General features: G+C 37.6%; 1 long non-coding RNA gene across 1 annotated transcript; it reads left to right on the top strand.

Moving 5' to 3' along the window:
* The first annotated feature begins 4,045 nt into the window (after positions 1–4,045).
* Positions 4,046–13,409, top strand: LOC112451203. Its single transcript, XR_003039981.2, has 3 exons — positions 4,046–4,204; positions 9,986–10,054; positions 13,007–13,409. It is a non-coding gene; the product is annotated as an uncharacterized LOC112451203 (long non-coding RNA).
* Positions 13,410–18,870: the final 5,461 nt, after the last annotated feature.

Below are 18,870 nucleotides of genomic sequence, written 5' to 3'. Positions count from 1 at the left end.
ACGGTCATTCCCAGTTGACAGATAAAACTTGCCTGTATATGTATGAGAAGGCTGCACATGTGCTGAGGAGGTGTCATCCACACACATGATGCATGACTGATATTTCAAGGTTTTTTTTCTCTCATCACATGTGTTTACTGTACATGTTTTATGGCACAATAATGGGAAATCGTAACTGTATTGCGCAGGAGGCTCCAATGCTTTGTGTTTGTGTCTTTTGGGATTACTTGTTTTTCTCACAGACAGTGTCGAGGCTGAATGTGCTGCACACAAGGACATGGCTAGCAAAAACAAGCGTCAGAAAACCCTTTGCTTCATCATTTCTGGTTCAAAACAAACTGTGTAAAGAGTAACACAAATGTCTCCAAACAGTTCAGGACAGACAGGATATTTGTGCTTCTGTCTTCAATTAGCTTGAAAATCAAGACGTGTTTTATGTTTCCTCATAATTTTGAAATTTTAATTAGTACAAATTAAAAAAAAAAAAAAAAGAAAATGACATGAATTGCAGACTGCTGTGGTGTTTCATTTTTTTGATACACAATCATAAGAGTCCATTTTTAACTAACAAACCAGGACCAAGATTAAAAAAAAAAAATGGTCAAAATAAGCTAAAATGCAAAAACTCTACTTGTTCATTTGTGTCTTTTAATAGAAACCCCGTAATTCAGTGGTGGATGTGAATGCATTACTGCTTTGTGTCGTGTTCCTGTTGCCTGACAGAAAGCTGGAGGACGGACTACATAATATAAATAGACATCTTTGCAAACACTGATCATCATACTGCGACAACATCGTGACATTTTTTTGTTTACTGTTGAACTTTGACACTGTTACACTGGGTTATCCAGGCTCCTGCTTCTCAGTGTTTCCTGTATCCAGCAGCCGATGACCTTTTGAGGGGAATATTTCCAGAAGGGAGAGAAAACAGAAGCAGCTGAGAAATAACCCCCTCCAGTCCTTCCCAACACGCTAAACCCACCCCAAACATCAGCACACTCTTACGACACACAACTATAAGCTTCTAAGGGTGGTATTTAAAAAAAAAGACTTTTTGTCTTAGCTTTGAAGCTCCTTTTACCCATATGTTTTGCAAAGAAATAATAAAAAAATATACTAAGTACAATTGTTTTGCTTTTTTGACACTGATAGACAGAAGAAAGCTGTGCTGCAGCAGCCAAAGGACCAAACTTATCTAAGTAATTTATTTCTGTCATATATAAATATGTTATTTACTTCTCAAGGATAAACTTCAATGCTCATTTTTTAGCATTTCTTAAAATATGTTTTATTAAAGACATTTTGTATAAATGCAACCATCTTGGATATGACTTTCATAAGATTTAACGTTGCTGTTGTGTGGGCATCTATCTATGTAAATACATTGTTCAGCCATAATATTATGTTCCGGGAGAGCTTTAAATAGTAACAATACTCATCTTGTTATGAAGCAACGTTTTACTCATCCTGGCACTCTCATGAACGTTACTTTGACACAAACCACCTACGTAAGCATTTCTGCAATGCAATCACCCGTCCAGCATGACAACAGCAGCGCCTTCAGAAGCAGTCATCCTCAGCAGGAAAGCCCTGGATTCTGCTTAAATTGCAGAAAACCACAAAATAAAAAGGATGACCAGAAGATGTTTACTTGGTTTTCAAACACTAATCTGAGGGATTGCATTTGTCTGAAGCAATTCCAGTCCACGCAAAACACAGCAGGACACTTCTAGGTGTTTTTTATGTCATAACTTTGTTCCCCCCCAATCTCACTGTATACAAGCCACACAGTGAGAAAATGTATGATTCTATTGTACAGCTGTTTTATGTGCAATAGAGATACCTACTCAATATTAGAAAGACGGTCACAATATTAAAGTAATAGTACAGATCTTTTGAAGCAGGGTTCTGTAGAAAGGTTATGAACAATTAATATCTTACCTGCTGTAGATAGCTCTTTGAATAACCTCAGTTTGGAGAAATAGTTTAAATCTGACCATACAAACAAGAGACCAGAAGACAGAAGTGGATTGCTGCTGTCACGGAACAACTCCAGTCTAATTTTTATTTTATTACAGCAGTTCATGCAAACACTGTTGTTGTTTTTCTTTTGACTTCTCCCTTGTGCAGGGGTTGCCTACAGTGAGTGATCTCACACAAAATATTTAACAATTGTTTCATGCTGTATGTGCTGCCTGACACAATCTGGGGCTCGAAACTTCAGCCTTAGGTTTAGTTAACTGCGCGCTGACCACAGAGCCACTGCAGCTCCTAGGTCATGCAAACATGATACTATAAATATTTACATCGCTATTTATTTTACATTATATGGTTATTCTGACAACTCGAAATTGTCCCTAGGTGTGAATGAGAGTGTGAATGGCTGTTTGTCTCTATGTGTCCCTGTGATGGACTTGCGACCTGTCCAGGGTGTCCCCCGTCTCTCGCACAGTGACTGCTGGACGTAGGCACCAGCTCTCTGCGACCATGAAAGGAAAAAATTAGTAAAGAAGATGGATGGATGGATGGATATTCTGACTGACACATTATGATATTTCTATTGGAAGTGCCCCAGGCTGCACTGGAAGCGTTAGCTACAATTCCTACTAAATACTGTACACTTGGAAACAACTATAAAATTCTACGTAAATAAACAATTACGGTGGTATAAGGCTTTATAAAATAGTGTTTGCATGAATCTATATGAATGTCTGTGGTCTGGAGTAGTTCAACTGAATTCAATTCAACTTTATTTACACATATAGCCCTTTTCAAACTCAAAGTGCTTAACACGTAAGGTAGACAGAATTAAGCATAGGCAAATAAAATAAAAGTATAAAAACACCTTAAATCATCCATCCATCTATTTTCTCTACCAGTTTTTCCATGCCAGGTCACGACAGAGCTGGTGCCTGTCTCCAGCAGTGATTGTGGAAGAAGCGGGGTGCACCCTCTTCTTCTTGTTGCTTTGTTTATATTTCTCACCCAGCATAAAAGCTTTATGCTCCAAGCCTTGTTTCCTGTTTTTGGTGTATTTTCATAGAAGTCTTTCAGCAGTACATACAGGTCTGACATAGTTACTATAATTACCTAGTTTTCACTGATTCCATGGAGATGAAGACTTTTCTTGATACACTGCTGTGTTTACAAGGATAGTTTGAAATTCATCCATCCATTTTTTTTACCTGCTTATCCTTTCCAGGTTAGCTGGTGCCTATCTCCAGCAGTCACTACGTGAGAGGCAGGGACACTCTGGACAGGTCGCAAGTCCATCACAGGGACATAGAGACAAGCATTCACACTCTCACTCACACCTAGGGACAATTTAGAGTTACCAATTACCCTAACATGCTTGTTTTTGGTCTGTGGTCGGAAACTGGAGAACCTGGAGTAAACCCATGCATGCACGGGGTAAACATGTAAACTCCACCCAGAAAGGCCCCCGGCTGGGAGGTGACAGCTCTAACAACTGTGCTACCATGACACCCTAGTTTAAGAAATGACAAAGAAAAAAGACTGCTGTGGAATCACTGTGTTTCCGTGTGGACAAGACCAAAAATTTGAGGCACTGGTGAAGGCATTAATAGCACCACCACTCAGAAGGAGAATAGGATTGATATGAATAATATGCTGAAGAACTAGACTAAAAAAGTTTAACCATCTGGATGAAACAGAAAGACTACTACCATCTGATAACCGCAAAAAAAAATTGTGCATACATTCTCTGGAGGATGAATGCAATTGACTTTGATGTGACTTTTTATTTCAGTTTTCAGGTTTTTGATTTATTCTGCAGAGCTAATGACATTCCCCTCAAACTCAGCTGGACTTTGTGTTTAGCTCTAATTAGCTACTTGATATGTTCTCAGTGTGATGAAGCTAACACATCGATGTAAGCACTAAGCAGCGTTCATTTTGTCCATGAGCACGACCACTAAGCTGGAGCCGCAGCATCTTTTGGTCTTGTTTATTTCTGTCTGCACTCCCGCCGTGTGTCACACTACTCAAACAATTTAAAATAGCTTTGTGGTATATTTAAGTCACCCTGCCCTATATCTCTGGCAGGTTGTTCTGCTCCCACAGCCGCAGGAGACAGACTGATGAAAGGATTATTTGTCTGTGGTCACTGCTAACGGGAATGGTGTGTTGAAAATAGAAGATAGAAGAAGACTGACAATTCTCAAAGGGGGCGGCGGGAAACAAGGTAAACATTTAAAAGAATATTATTTGGTCTATTTGTGTGTCTTGGATCTATTTATGACTGCAATTTGTGCCTTTTTGCCCCATTTGACTACAGTTTAGTTACCTTGGAAGCAGTCACTGAGTCATTTGCTCACTGAGTAATTCGACAAAGAGCAGATCTTTAAATTACAGTGCATTTAATTGTGATGTTTATGAGGCAGAGAACAGAACAAAGAAACATGGACCCACCACTCAGCATGACCCTCCGACTGAAGTGCCTGGAACATTTTTAATTAATTTGTCCACAGCGCTAAGAAATCTAAACTCCTCTGTTCAATTTGTGTATAAAAAGAGGAAAATGTGGAAAATAAGAAAGAGAGGTAAGTGAGGGGAACCCCTCAAACCAGGTTTGAAGGGTCAAAGGGTAAGGCATAGATCATAGAACTCGTTCCCAGACCAACAAATCTCCCCGTGCTCATTGTGACTAGACCCTTCTGTTACCACGGCAACCTAAATGTCAGCAGCCTGCAGAAAAGAGGAGAGTCGAAGTTGTTGTCACATGGCACATCTTCTCTCCCCAACAACAATGACTGTGCAGATGTACTGCCCGGGTCAATAAAAACACGTTTCTTAAAAAGGACACCAGATTTGGTAAAATCACGTGAAAGCAACTGAGAGCAAAAGTAAAAAGCTGTGAATGCTTTGTGACAAAAAAATTCATATCATATAAAATTCATAAAAATTTTATATGAGATCAATCTAAGTAAAAGTATTGTTTAAAAGTTAATGTTGTACACGCCCCCAGGCAAGTTTTTGAACTTTGGACAGACTAACCATCCTAATTCCAGTTGCCTCCAGTTTTATTGTCTCCTGCCACCATAAAAGGTGGGTGATCATGTAATTGTGGGTGTTGGCAAATTGTTGTATTAATCATAGGGCAGATTGTAATGAAAACATCTGAAAATAGACATTGAATGCACATCTACAACTGATTATCTTTTAGAGTCAGCCCAATTCAAGATGTCCGTCCAACAGAATAGAATAGAATATAAAGATACTTCATTGATCCCCTGAGGGAAATTGGTTTGTTAGTTAATCAAACTTAGCCAAAGCAATTCTCCACTTTACAGATAATGAGCTAAAATTGGGTTTGGTAGTAGCTGAGAGTCATCCTCAACACATACTCTAAGTGCTAACAGTTTACCTAAGATGTTTGTTTAAAACTTTGGCATGCGAGGCAGTGGGAAACACATATTCCTTCAAAGAATGTTACTTTTTCATTTAAAGTCAGACTTTGAGAGTCATCTTGTAGTTTATTGGAACTTTTACCTATCTATGGCCTACAGTGGGGTTATAAGTGTAATGTAGAGCATGTGGGATTCTGGTAAGTTCCTTAATTATTTGAATCCTGCAATCAGTCTAACGTTTCCAAACAAGTGTCCTGCCACATTTGTTGATTACACTTCTTTCACACTGGCTGCATGACAACCCCACACTACAATGTAAAAAGTGGATGATCTTTGCAGGGTCTTGGTGAGGTCTTCAGGTGGAATTAAGAAAGCAGTGCTCCTCATTAGATGTGACAGCATGAAGGGTCATGAAGGGTTATAAACATACACGAAACTCCAGAACTGTGGTAGTTTATCGTCACGGTGGCACCATAGTTTGCATTTGCCCACTGCCTTGCGTGTCAAAGTTTCATCTGTTTGCACTTGGAGTATATATTGGGGATCAGTCTCAGCTACTACCACACTACATTTTAGCTCAATAGCTTTAAAACTGACTGATTTATAGCCATTTTTATTTTTGATGCGGTTGATTAGCTGTATCGGCGATCTTGATCTCCAGCTGCAGATGTACATTCAATAATTACCCTCAGAGAGTTTCATTAGAATCTGTCCAGTGATTCATGAGATATTTTGCTAAAAACAGGCAAACACACACACTTTCACAAACACAGGCATTCTGATGAAAACACAGCTAGCTGATGGACTTTTATAAAGAGTCAGGGTTCATTACGATAACCTACCGGATAAATTTCCATCACAAACCATCTGGGAATGAGTTGGAAGTTTCAAAGAATATTCAGCAGGAGATAGGATAAAGTCTCTGCCTATTACTGTTCACCACAACAAAACTTTAAATTATTTAGTCAAAAAAGTGACTCAAGCATACCAAAGCAGTAGATAGGGGTATAGAAGATATAATTAATTGGAATGAGGTGATGGCTACCACTGTGAGATGCTGATTGGTTCAAAGGTTGGGTTTTAGATAGATGGAGTTTCCCATGGCTGTGATCTGGTAAATTACAATCATTTTGAAGTTTTTCATTAAATAGTAAACTCATTTCAAAAATACATTCATAAATTGGCAGAAGATGCACGTAAAAATCAATAAAGTAAACAAAACCAAAAAAAAAAGTGGAACTGGCCTGATTCCTCGACCCTTCCTTTCTTGAATACACTTAGTTAGACAACATTTGGACAAGTTATTTATAGACTGAGACTTGGAGACTGGGCTACATTCCCATACAGGAACACTGTGTCTGTTTATGTTGCAGGCCCACACAGACGCTCACATTAAAGTGATATTTTAAAAATCTGATTAATATTTTTTTTAGGTGATATTCTATTTTTCTGCTGTAATTTAGGAAGAATGAACATGAGATGTGTCTTTGATCATACTTTTAAAAAGATATTCAGAAATTTTAAAGAGGGGTTGGTGTACTTGCTGATGTACTCAGTATCTCACCTGCAGTAGACAGCACTCATGCAATCTCAGCTTGGAGAATCAAAGAGAAATTCTCATAGAAGACTTAAGCTAACTCAGATGAAGCTGTTACCTTGATTCATCTGGGGTTGATAGCAAAAAGACTTATAAGCATAAAAATACTTCTTTATTTTGTCTTTCTTTAATACATACTTAGCTTCCATTGTCCTTCATCTCAATATATTGTTTTATTCAGAGTAATTACTTCATATTTTGATACCTAAATATAATTTCCATGATAAATCAATCAATCAGTCATCCTTGTGTCATGAAGTTACTAGAATTATTTTCCCATAACTCATTTGGTGATTTATTTTTCAAAAATATGGGAATAAATGCTCTTAACCAATAGTTAACACCAAAGTTTTAAGGAAAAATATTCCACAATGTGTACTGCTCAGAGTATGTGTTGAAGATGCCTCTGAGAGTCTACTACACCACATTTTACCTCAATATATGTAAAATTGAACAAGTTAATTTTTGTGTTTTCTAAGGTCATTGAATAAGACGGCCATCTTAAATTAGGTTGATGATTTTATGAAAGTTTCATTAAAATCAGTTCAGTGGTTCAAGAGGTTTAATGCTAACTCCAACGATTAATGGCAAAGTTTTAAGCAAAGAGCTTGTGCAATCTGTTGGGTATGCATACACGTTACAGATTATATGGATTTTTACTCATTTTTCATGACTACAGATGTACAGAGAAAGTCTTATGGATTTTTCAAAAACGAAGCTTCAAATTTATTTTACGTCTAATGGTCTTGTTTTCAAAAAACATTGTTGCTTGATAAATTCACAGAAAGAACCAGATGTCTGATTTTATATTTATCCCTGACTCTTGGGTGAAATTGTGAGACTTGTTCAGAACAAAGTTTTGCGATTTCATGCACCAAAGGTTGTTGTTTGAATGGTTTTACAACTATGCACAGTGATTGTACATGAGATATTTTCCATGGAGCAGTCATGTGGTGAGAAAGAATGGGAACTCCTGAAAAGGGAATGGAGTATGGTGGGAGGTATCTTCCTGTATGGAAGGAGACGTAATGGAATAAGTGTGTATTTGAAGACATCTCGAGATATTATTTAATTTCTATAGAATTTATTTTTAACCATTTATTAATGTTGGTGAGTGATTTACAGGCTTTTCCCACTCAACAGTAATAAAACAATTCAAACATTTAACTTTGGGTTTTTTAACGATCTTTTTAATCAATTTAGCTTCATGCTTTTTTTTTACTTATGAATTTTTATTTCTTTTCTTAGAAAATAAACTGTACATTGCACCATTGTCAAAAATAAAAGGACAGCAAGATGTTTTCTGGATTGTGCTGTGTATATTTCAGTTGTATATATCTACATTCAATATAATATTAATGTTGTGGTAAATAAAATTTGTGATGTTTGTGAGAGTACTAAGGATGTTTTGTGAATTTTACAGATTTCTGAAGGTGATTGTACAGGTACAGGACTTCTGAAGGGGTTGACATGTATGGATATTATTCTCAGCTACAACAAAATAAAATTTTAGTTTCAGGCATTTTTGTTTGCTAATATGGATGAGTTGCAGTAACTATTCTGATTTAAAAATTAAACAACTTAAGTTGAATGATTACGATGATTACTTTGTGAGAGCTCCATTGAAATCTGTCCACTGGTTTATGAGATATTTTGCTAACAGAAAAAAACAAACACACACAGAGACAAAAACATTATTTTGCCACACTTTGCCTTTCGGCGCCGAGTTATAAAATCAACTCTGTCAACAACACAACAATGTTAAAGAGGGTTAGTTCCAGTCCAACACTGCAAAGATCGGAGCTTACGTTTCTGTGACTGTGAAGCAAAAACAACTTGCTTTGTTCATAAGCTGGACGTAGGTCATCTACTAATATTTACGGTGAAATACACTTCTCCATGTCTTCATAAAAATGATCTACGTCCAAAATCTCGTGGCATGTGATCTGTTTATAAGAGCGGCCTCTCAGTGGATCAACACTCTCTCAGTTTACACACCGTGTGAGCAGCACTCAAACTTCTATTAACATGTATATCTGCGTGTTTCCTCATTGGTGATTCATTGCAGTTTGAATGTTCTCTAGACGCAACTAATGACGTGCTGGTTAACGTGAGGTTAGTGCCAGCTGCTAACACTCACACAGGAAAGACGTGGCTTCAGAGGGCAGGGGGCGGGTAGAGAAAACAGTGGGGGGAGAAGCATTAAGATTAGGTTCGGTCATGTTTTCCATGATTTCATATTGAAAACAACCCTCTAAAATAAAGATATGAAGGAATGGGAAATGAAATGCTATGCAGTGTTTTAACCAAATTAACTGAAAGGTTGGTTATTTCTTAGGATTTTTGCTTAGTGTTCAGTGAAACAAATGAACAGTCGGCACAAACATTACAACTGCACACGTGTAAAAACAATAATATTTCAATGCCACGTTATATTTCTTTCTCATCTTCTTATTTCATGAATAATAATGTTTACAATAATGTTATGTTGAAACAGTGATTATTCAATCTCAAGAGTGACAGATTTTGATAAAAACATTTTTGTCTGACCGGGAGTAATAATTACACCTTAACTCATAGTTGTCTGAAATTTAAACATTTTGTGATACAATGAAGACAAAGCTTTATTCAATATTTCTGATTCAAATCGAATACCTGCAATTTAAATACTAATTTTATATTTTAATTATTTAATAATTTATTAACCCATAGACGTACACCAAGTGTCCCTGCCTTTTCTCATTTTTTTGAATTGAAGCCAGTAGGAAGTGTTTTACAAGAGCAGCCATGTTGTATTTTTGGTGTCAGAGTGTGCTCTAGGGACGGGAGCTTTAAGTTTCCCACACACAGTCATGGTGTTTCATGACCTTTCTTTTGAGCATGAAATAATTAATTACAGCTAAACATATTAGAAAAAAATATATTTGATAATGCAGCAGCAAAGTAAGAACTACATGAATCAACAAGAGGCGAAACATGAAAAAAATATCTGAGGTGTATTTCTTTATTTTACCAACAGCAATGTCTTACTCGTTAACATGGAGGAGGAGGGATTTAAAACTTGTACTGGAACCAGCTGAAAAGGAAGGTTGGTCCTGTTCTGTCTTTATGTCAGAGATTTATCAATATACACTTTATTATTTAACCTTTATTTAACCAGGAAGTTCATTGTGACTAACATCTGTTTAACAAAGAAGACCTGGTCAAGATGGCACAAAGTTACCAGCTAAAAATGAAAATTACCATCAAAATACATAAACAAATTGAAGGCTTTGCATTCCTTGAACGAATGAATATCACCCGCTGCCTTTCACACTGGAAATATAAACTGAGATTATCTTCTATTGTGTAAAAACAAAGTTATAGCTCTTTCGCCCTTGGTACCAGGCAATAATAAAAAACATACAAATACTATGCTACCCGGAGCAGCCATGACACCAGGCTGGTTGGGTGATGGATCAGAGTAAGCATGGTGCTAAGGCTAAGCACCCAGTTCACCACTGACCCTTTCATGTTTCAAACTGATTTTCCTCATTCAGTGATACACTCCCTGAGAAGCCAACCCTGGTAATTGGCAGCTTCAGAGTCCAAACTGTGGAACTAGGGACTGCAGTGACCATAGTCAAATGCATCCCAGGAGTCAGACCGGGCGACATTGAATCCTACCTGAAACTGCTGACTAAGGCAAAGGTTAAATACAGCAAGATTGTTATTAATGTTGCTTTGGTGTGGAACTTTGCAAAATCTAACTTTGTAGTTTTCTCTGGTCCCCTCCCCAACCTGACCAGTGATGACATGTTTAGTTGTATGTCGTCAATCAACCTCTGGCTGTCCAGGTGGTGTCCTGAAAACAACTTGGGCTACATAGATAATTGGAGTGTTTTGGGGGGAAAACCTGGTCTGATGCAAAAAGATGGCCTCTATCAATTAATTGTCCACAAATCTACTTATTCTTTTCATCATACTCTTGATCTGGTTCTGACATATGGCATAGAGAGTAAAGACTTAATAATACATCCTCGCAATCCTGTTCTGTCTGATCATTTTTAACAACCTTTGAGTTTACATTGACTGACTAAACAGCCACTGAGAGTAAATTTCATTATAGTAGATGTTTATTAAAGAGGCTGTAATCAAATTTAAAGAATCTCTCCCATTATTATTTTACTCTGTTTTACAGAGTAATGCAACAGAGAGGAGCAACTTAGATGATCTTGTTGATAACATTACAACTTCAATACAAACATCACTTGATGAAATTGCTCCTCTGATAAAGAAAGTCATCAGTCAGAGGAAGCTGGCTTCTTGGTTTGATTAAGAATTACTTAATTTAAAACAGGCATCTAGAAAGTTGGAAAGAAAATGGCACTCCACTAACTTGGAAGAATTATATTCAACCTGGAAAGATAGCCTGCTTACACACAAGAAAGCCCTTCATGAAGCTAAAACTGTATATTATTAATCTTTAACAGAAAAGAATAAGAACAACCCCAGGTTTCTGTTTAGCCTATGTCTGCTGCATCCCACCCCAACCAGACTGTTCAAAGAGGTGTTTTCCCTAATTAATATTCCCATTTTGAATCTGCTTCATTTGTTTCTAATGACTGGTTATGTACCACAGGGCTTTAAGGTTGCTGTTATTAAACCATTACTTAAGAAACTTGTACTTGATTTGGGAGTTCTGGCCAACCGTATACCTATATCTAATCTCCCATTTATCTAAAAAATTCTTGAGAAAATAGTTGCGAATCAATTGTGTGAACATCTGGACAGAAGTAATCTGTTTGAGGAGTTTCTTCTTCATCATAGCAGCACTGGTGAACGTTACCAGTGATATCCTCGTGACCTCAGACAGGGGACTTGTTTCCATACTTGTCCTGTTTGATCTCAGAGCTGCATTTGACACAATTGATCACATTAATCTATTACAGAGGGTTGAACACAATATTGGGATTATAGGAACTGCTCTAAAATTGTTTAAATCATTTTTATTTGATAGATTCCAGTTTGTAAATGGTTATAACGAATCTTCTTGATAAACAAAAATTTGTCATGGAGTTCCTCGGGGTTCAGTGCTTGGACCAATACTCTTAACTTTATATATTCTTTAATTAGGTAAATTTATTAGACAGCATGGGATATATTATCATTGTGGTGGTGATGATACTCAGTTATATTTATTCATGAAACCCAATGAATCCAGTCAGTTACTTAGATTACAAGCATGTCTTAAAGACCAAAAAAAAACCTGGATGACTTAATTTTCTGCTTATTTCATTTCCTCTGGATGGCATTAATTTGGCCTTTAATGTAAAGAACCGTGGTGTTATTTTTGATCAGGATATGTCTTTTAATCCCACAGTAAAAATGTTACCTGGTGTGCTTTTCTCCACCTATGTAATATCACTAAAATTAGAAACATCTTGTCTCAAAATGATGCAGAAAAACTGGTCCATGCATTTATCACATCTAGGCTGGACTATTGTAATTCTTTATGTGGGTGTCCTAAATACTTTTTAAAAAGTCTTCAGTCGATTCACATTGTTGCTGCCAGATTTCTGATGAGAGTTAGGAGAGATCAGTGACTCCCTGTCAAATTCAGAATAGAGTTTAAAATCTTACCTCAAACATACAGAGCTCTCAACAGCCAAGCTCCATCTTATATTAAAGATCTTATTATTCCATATTTTCCTAACAGAGCATTTCACTCTCAGACTGCAGGTTTACTTGTGGTTCCTAGAGTTTCTAAAAGTAGAACAGGAGGCAGAGCTTTCAGTTCTCAGGCTCCTCTCTTCCAGTTTCTGTCCGTGAGGCTGACACCCTGTCTATTTTTAAGACCAGGCTTAAGACTTTCCTTTTTGATAAATCCTATAGTTAGAGTTGGCTTGGGTTTCCTGAGCTATTCCTTAGTTATTCTGCTATCGGCTCAGACTGCTGGAGGACAAACTGACCACATTTCCTCTCTCTGCTGCTGTCTTTACTCGCTCTAATGTAATTATTTCTATCATTAAGATGTTTTTCTTTGTCTTTCATCCAATAGAAACTCCACCTGGACCAGTCATTCTGTGTCTCTTTCCTGTCCTCCATTGTTGGCCACTCATACTGAGCCTGGTTCTGGTTCTGCTGGAGGTTTCTTCCTGTTAAAAGAGAGTTTTTCTTTTTGACCGTTGCCAATGTGTTTGCTCAGAATAGAAGACTGACACAAAGTGAGGGTTCAACACAATCTGTTCTCTTCCTTAGATAGATAACCTTTAATAATTGGCTTTTTGTACAGTGCCCTGAGACTTTTTGTCGTCACTTGGCATTATATAAAAAAAACCTGAACTGAATTGAATTGAATTGAATTATTGTCATGGGGGAGCACAGATAAATGAAAGAAGAAGATATAATGTCAAAAAAGCTTGTCAAAATGTGATTAATAAAACATGCAAGTGGTGTAAATATTATTGCAACACTGTTGTGATCCTTCAGCAGCAATAGTGAACCCAAACTAAAATTAGCATGGGAGATACCAACAGATTCATATTTCTGAGGTCAGTCACTGCGAGGCAGCTGCAATATGATACCCACAAGACAAAACAGAAAAAAAAAACAGACAGATGAAAGTGGAGGGCAGCAGGTGTAAAACATAGTAAATTATCAGGGTCATAGGAGAAAGAAGAGAAGATGAGGTCAGAATAACTTTAATGTGAACCAAAGACTTGAAGGAAGAGAGGAGAGAAAAAAAACAAGTCAAGAGTGGAGAGGTTGGGTCAGATTGTTCCCAGAGTAGTTTCCCAGTTTCCCAGCAAATCACAGCAAGATGTCAGACTGCACTCACAACTATATGTCTGAGGCAAACAGAAACACACACAGACAACACAAAAATATTCAATTCCTTTGTGTTTTTGTGTATGTGGACTGTTGACTGTGATAGTAACCCGTTTTCCAACATAAAAACATGTTACTAACATTCTGCCTACACAAGGAGAGGTTTACTGACTGTCCTCTTCTAAACTGACACTTTGTTATTAAAGTTAACAGCAGGAATTTTAAGTTAGATTTAGCAATAACAAGAATTAGTTTGATCAACAGTTCTTCAGGCTTTTAACGGTCTGTTCTTTGTAGATTTTGTCTGCTTTTTCACCTATCTTCAGTCCAATACTCGATCATTTTTTGATGAATGTGTCTTTATTTGTTTAGCCTCTTAACTTTGACCAATGAATAATTCAAGTATGAAAACTCATTAAACTAGAGAACTGAACCAGCATTGTGTCCACACATAACAGACAACTAGGCAAAGAATCCATTGAAATGAGGCATTAAGGCATTTTATGGTTTACAACTTCACTTCACAAAGACACAATTTGCTTCTATTTTTTTTTTGATTCAGTAAAAAACACCAAAGATAACAATTTGACAGACAGAAAATATGATTTTTGCAACAAGAAGGTGATTGCTAAAGAGCTATTGGCCAAAAACTCGATATACAGCAAATGGTCAACTGAAGATGCATCTCTCAGGTCTTGTGTCAGATTTACTTTCTATTTTAAGACACTGCATTCAGACTAGTACTAGGACTTGCATGTCCAAATAGATAGTTAATGAATTAATTAAAACATGTCAGTATTTCTGCATTTTCACTTTGTGTTTTCCATTAATCTCCTTATTTGCAGGTTGAGCTACTGAAGTGGTTATTGGATGGTGCTGATCCTGCCAGCACCCGTGTGGCTGTAGGTAATCATCCTGATTACAATCAACCAAGCTTTAGGCTGAGTTGGACCAAGATTTTTTGTCTCCTTACAGAGCCTCCTGAACTCCTCTGTAGACACGCCAACTCGATTAAGATCTTTGTGCTTTTCATAAAACTCTGAAGTCGTATTCCCACAAAGTGACAGCGATTCCAGCATTTATAATCTACAGCAGCACAGGTGGAATTATAAGGCTTTACTGAGGCTCAATAGTTGGGTATTACCTAATATTTATTATATAAATCTGTTTGTTAGCTTCTTAATTATAACGTAATATAACTGGGGCATCTGAATGTTTATATATTACACTGTGTGGATATATTTCAGAGAGCCAGTGGATCGGGACTCTGTAACATACCACAAAATCTATATCAAGTCTAACAATCAAGAATGGCTTAGCAGTTTATTAACTGTCTGATCAAGCGCCACTGGTCCCTGGAATTCAAGTAGCCACAGTAAACACCATGGACAGGAAAGTCTCTGGGCTGGAACCTAATTGAATGTGATCCATCCAGTGGCTCCACTGGGAGATAAAAAGAGTTAGGAGAAACTGCAGCTCTAAAGCACCTCCCGCAACACATGTCGCTTCCAGATCTGCACAGCAGGGGCCAGGACCGGGAACAAGCAAACAGTGCTTAGCCAAGGATTTCTGGGATGCTTCATTAGTAATCAATGTCACATTCCTTGCTTCTTTCCAGGCAACACGACACGTGTCAGCAATAACAAGGCACAGCAAGGACAGCGCAGGAACAAAAGAAGCAGCACGTTTAACTAGAGAAACAACATTTTCTGCAAAAATACAGTATGGATGCTGATCGCTGAATGACTTTGCTAAAATTTCTTTGAAGAATTAAATTTTATGTAAATTGTGAAAGGTAAAAAAAGCAGAACAAAAACTAAAGTCAGCAAAACAGAAGTTAAAAGCTAACTGTAGCAAAAAACAGCAGCTAAAAGGAGCATAAAAAACCCAAAAACAAAGCAAGTATGCTGAAGCAGATTTCAGCGTACAATGTTTTTGAAGGAATTGGAGAGATCTCACTGTTTTTCTATGGGAAAAATGTTTGTAAATGAAGTTAAATAATTCAAAAGTTGTAAAAGTTATAAATACTAATAGTCATAGCACACTATTATCAATCGAGCCAAATGTTTAGTTAAAACATCAGAAAGTATGCAGACGGAGTTTGATTACAAAAATGTACAAAATAAATTTTGAACAGGAAAACAATTGCATGAATGCTGATTCAGCATTTACGCAATCATTTTCACAGTGATCATGTTGTGAGAATCCTTTAATTAAGGGTGCCAATGCATAGGCGTTGTAGCACTCATTACTTGTCATCTGTCATCTTCTATTTCTGTCATAATTTTGGATTTGCATCTCTTCCTGCAGCTTTGGAAAAACCCAAGCAAAAAATACATCAAAACACGTGGCTCAATCGGGAACAATGTGTTATAGCGTTTGGTGTTAGTACATCATATAGTGTAGAAGAAATCTGGGGGGAAAAAAAGAACCCTGAAAAATTTTCCCCAATAGACAAAAAATGGATTTTGGTAAAACAAGTGCGAAAACTATCATTATTTGAAATTCCAGGACTCCACATTAGAAACATTATTCAAATTGGTCTCGGAAAGTTGGACTTTAAACTTCTTATGCAGTTTATACCTCTAAATGCAGACATTTTGATCTTACATCCAGTGTATCGCTCACTGCTGCAGGCACTGTGGTTTTCTCTTAAATTCCCCAAAAAGCAAAGTGCGCACATCCGAATTCCCATTGACCTCCACTGTATCTGAGCTCGGAATTCACTCTTCAGAAAGAGGAAATGATGGGTCTTTTTATTGTGCCATATCTCCTGTTTAAAACATTGTAGGAAAATAAAAAATTGACTTGAGGTGACCAGACCAGACATTTGTGTTTATTTTGATCTTGGTTCTTTTTCCACTTAGACAGTTTATACATCAAGCCTAAATTATTAAAAAAAGTCCCAAAATACTATTATTATCACTATTGCATTTTGCTCATAAGACATTTTGCAACTGCAACTAAACTGGAATAAGAAAAATTTTAATCGCATTACCATAAATTATAAAAAAATATAATACTGGTTAGAATACTTTTAAAGATATTACATATAAACTAAAGTTCATCAAACAAAAGAAATACATGATAAATAAACACGAGCATAATAAAAATTCCCGGATAGGAGAAAAAAAAAAACACATAGTTTAACACTTCTTTCTCTTCGTGCTTTGATTCAAGTGTTATTGCTGTGAATCTTAATGCCGACCAGAACAATCAGTGATCAGGAACATGCACTGTTCTCTGGAACATTAAGGCACTGTGCCAGAATTAAATCTAATGTTCAGCTCAAATCAGTTTCATCGGTGTGATGTTCCTTTTTCGTACAAAATGTACCACTTTGCGCCTCTGGAGGGCCCAAATCAAGCAGCCGGTAAAAGCTCTGCACAGCATGGCACATTTCTCACCTGTACTGCCACAACAAAACACCAGAACTCATTACACTATCTGCTGCAGTCACTGTGCAATCTCCACATCAACTCCGTCTCTTCACATTTTTATGTATATTGCAGAAAAATCTGCCACTCTACAATGAGTTACAGAAGTCATTCGCTCAACATTACAAGACAGGTGTGTGGCCTCAAGAAAATATTTGATTTAGGATGTTTTCGCCATTTCATAAAATAATGAAAGGCCTTATCTACAATTGTTCTGAAGAAAGAGCAAGGCATAGCCAAAAAAATATGCTGGAGTTGTGGAAATTAAACAGTATGTGTTGAAATGCCTTATGACTGTATAGCAATAATTACAATATCACATAAAATGAATAACTGAGTTGGCAGAACAAGCACACTGTAGGGTGTGACATCCCCTCGGGCCTGGATATAAACAGCAATTTGTTGCAGAACAGAGTATTACAGCTGCTGTGGCCTATCCTGCAGCAGGTTGGTCCACAGTTGTTCCCGGCCCTCGAGAACCTGTGAATCGGGTTGGAGTTCACGTTTGAGCTGATCTCTCAGGCTTGATTGGAGAAAGATCGAGGGACCTCCCTAGCCTTGAGAGGACATCAGCATAATGCAAGCAGTGCATAGAAACGTGTGTGCACAGGCATTGTCTCATTTAAAAATGGATCCAGGATGTCACTCGTGTAGCACTGTGCTGTCAGGGTCCGTTGAATCACTACCAGAGGCGACCTGAAGTCACACCCTGTGGCTCCTCACCCCATGATGCCAGGAGGAACATCGGTGTGCCTCTCTATAACATTGACAAGGATAGTCCTCTTCCCTCATGCACACACAGAACAGTCGCCCATGTTAATACAGAACCACGATTCATTGCTGAACATATGATATCACTGATCATCAGTTCAAGCCTCTTTGGTATGGGACTCCTCCAAATACACCCATCTCTGCTCTGACGTTAATAGCAACCTTCACATGAGGTGGTAAACTCATAATCCAACTGATGTCAGTCATTAAGACATAGCGAAGGATGACACAGAGTGTTGTGAAAAGTCTAATACATGTGTCTGGTTGATAGGCACAGATGCCATGGGGTTCTGTAATGCTTGCTGTACAGTACAACAATCATCCCTTAGTGTGGCCTGTCTTAGGTGGCTGAAACCTTTATAACGTGTGGGTGCCCTTAAAGACCCACTGGTTCTAACATTTGGACCACTGTGACATCTGTACACCCCGAATGTAGGACAATAGCACAATACAACCACCTGACATCACGCAAATTCAAAATATGACCCCTACCAAACTCCATCAGGTGCTGGTAATGCTCTTTAATGCATCTTTGAGGCATCCTCTGTGCCTGGCGACCTTTGCTCACTGTTTGATTGACTGTCAGATGCTCTAGCAACTACCTGATAACACTATACCTCCCCTCGTCATGCCATCACTTCATCTCATTGGTGCCCATTGTAAAAAAAAAAAAAAAAAAAAAAATGCAGCTCTTTACAAATCAAAGAGCTGCGCTGGCCTGCATGAGGACCAAAGTACATCCAAATCAGACAATTCTTAGGGGGGGCGCTGAGCATTTTTTGTCAGTGAGTGCACTTTCCTGTGCCTCAGTTGGCAAGCAGTCAGCAGAGACTCAGTGTTTGTCTATATTAGCAAAAAACAAACAAAAAAAAGACCCACTTGATGC

This window comes from Kryptolebias marmoratus, linkage group LG11 (assembly GCF_001649575.2).
Source record: "Kryptolebias marmoratus isolate JLee-2015 linkage group LG11, ASM164957v2, whole genome shotgun sequence".
Classification (NCBI taxonomy): domain Eukaryota; kingdom Metazoa; phylum Chordata; class Actinopteri; order Cyprinodontiformes; family Rivulidae; genus Kryptolebias; species Kryptolebias marmoratus.
This window is presented reverse-complemented; position numbering and strand designations above follow the sequence as displayed.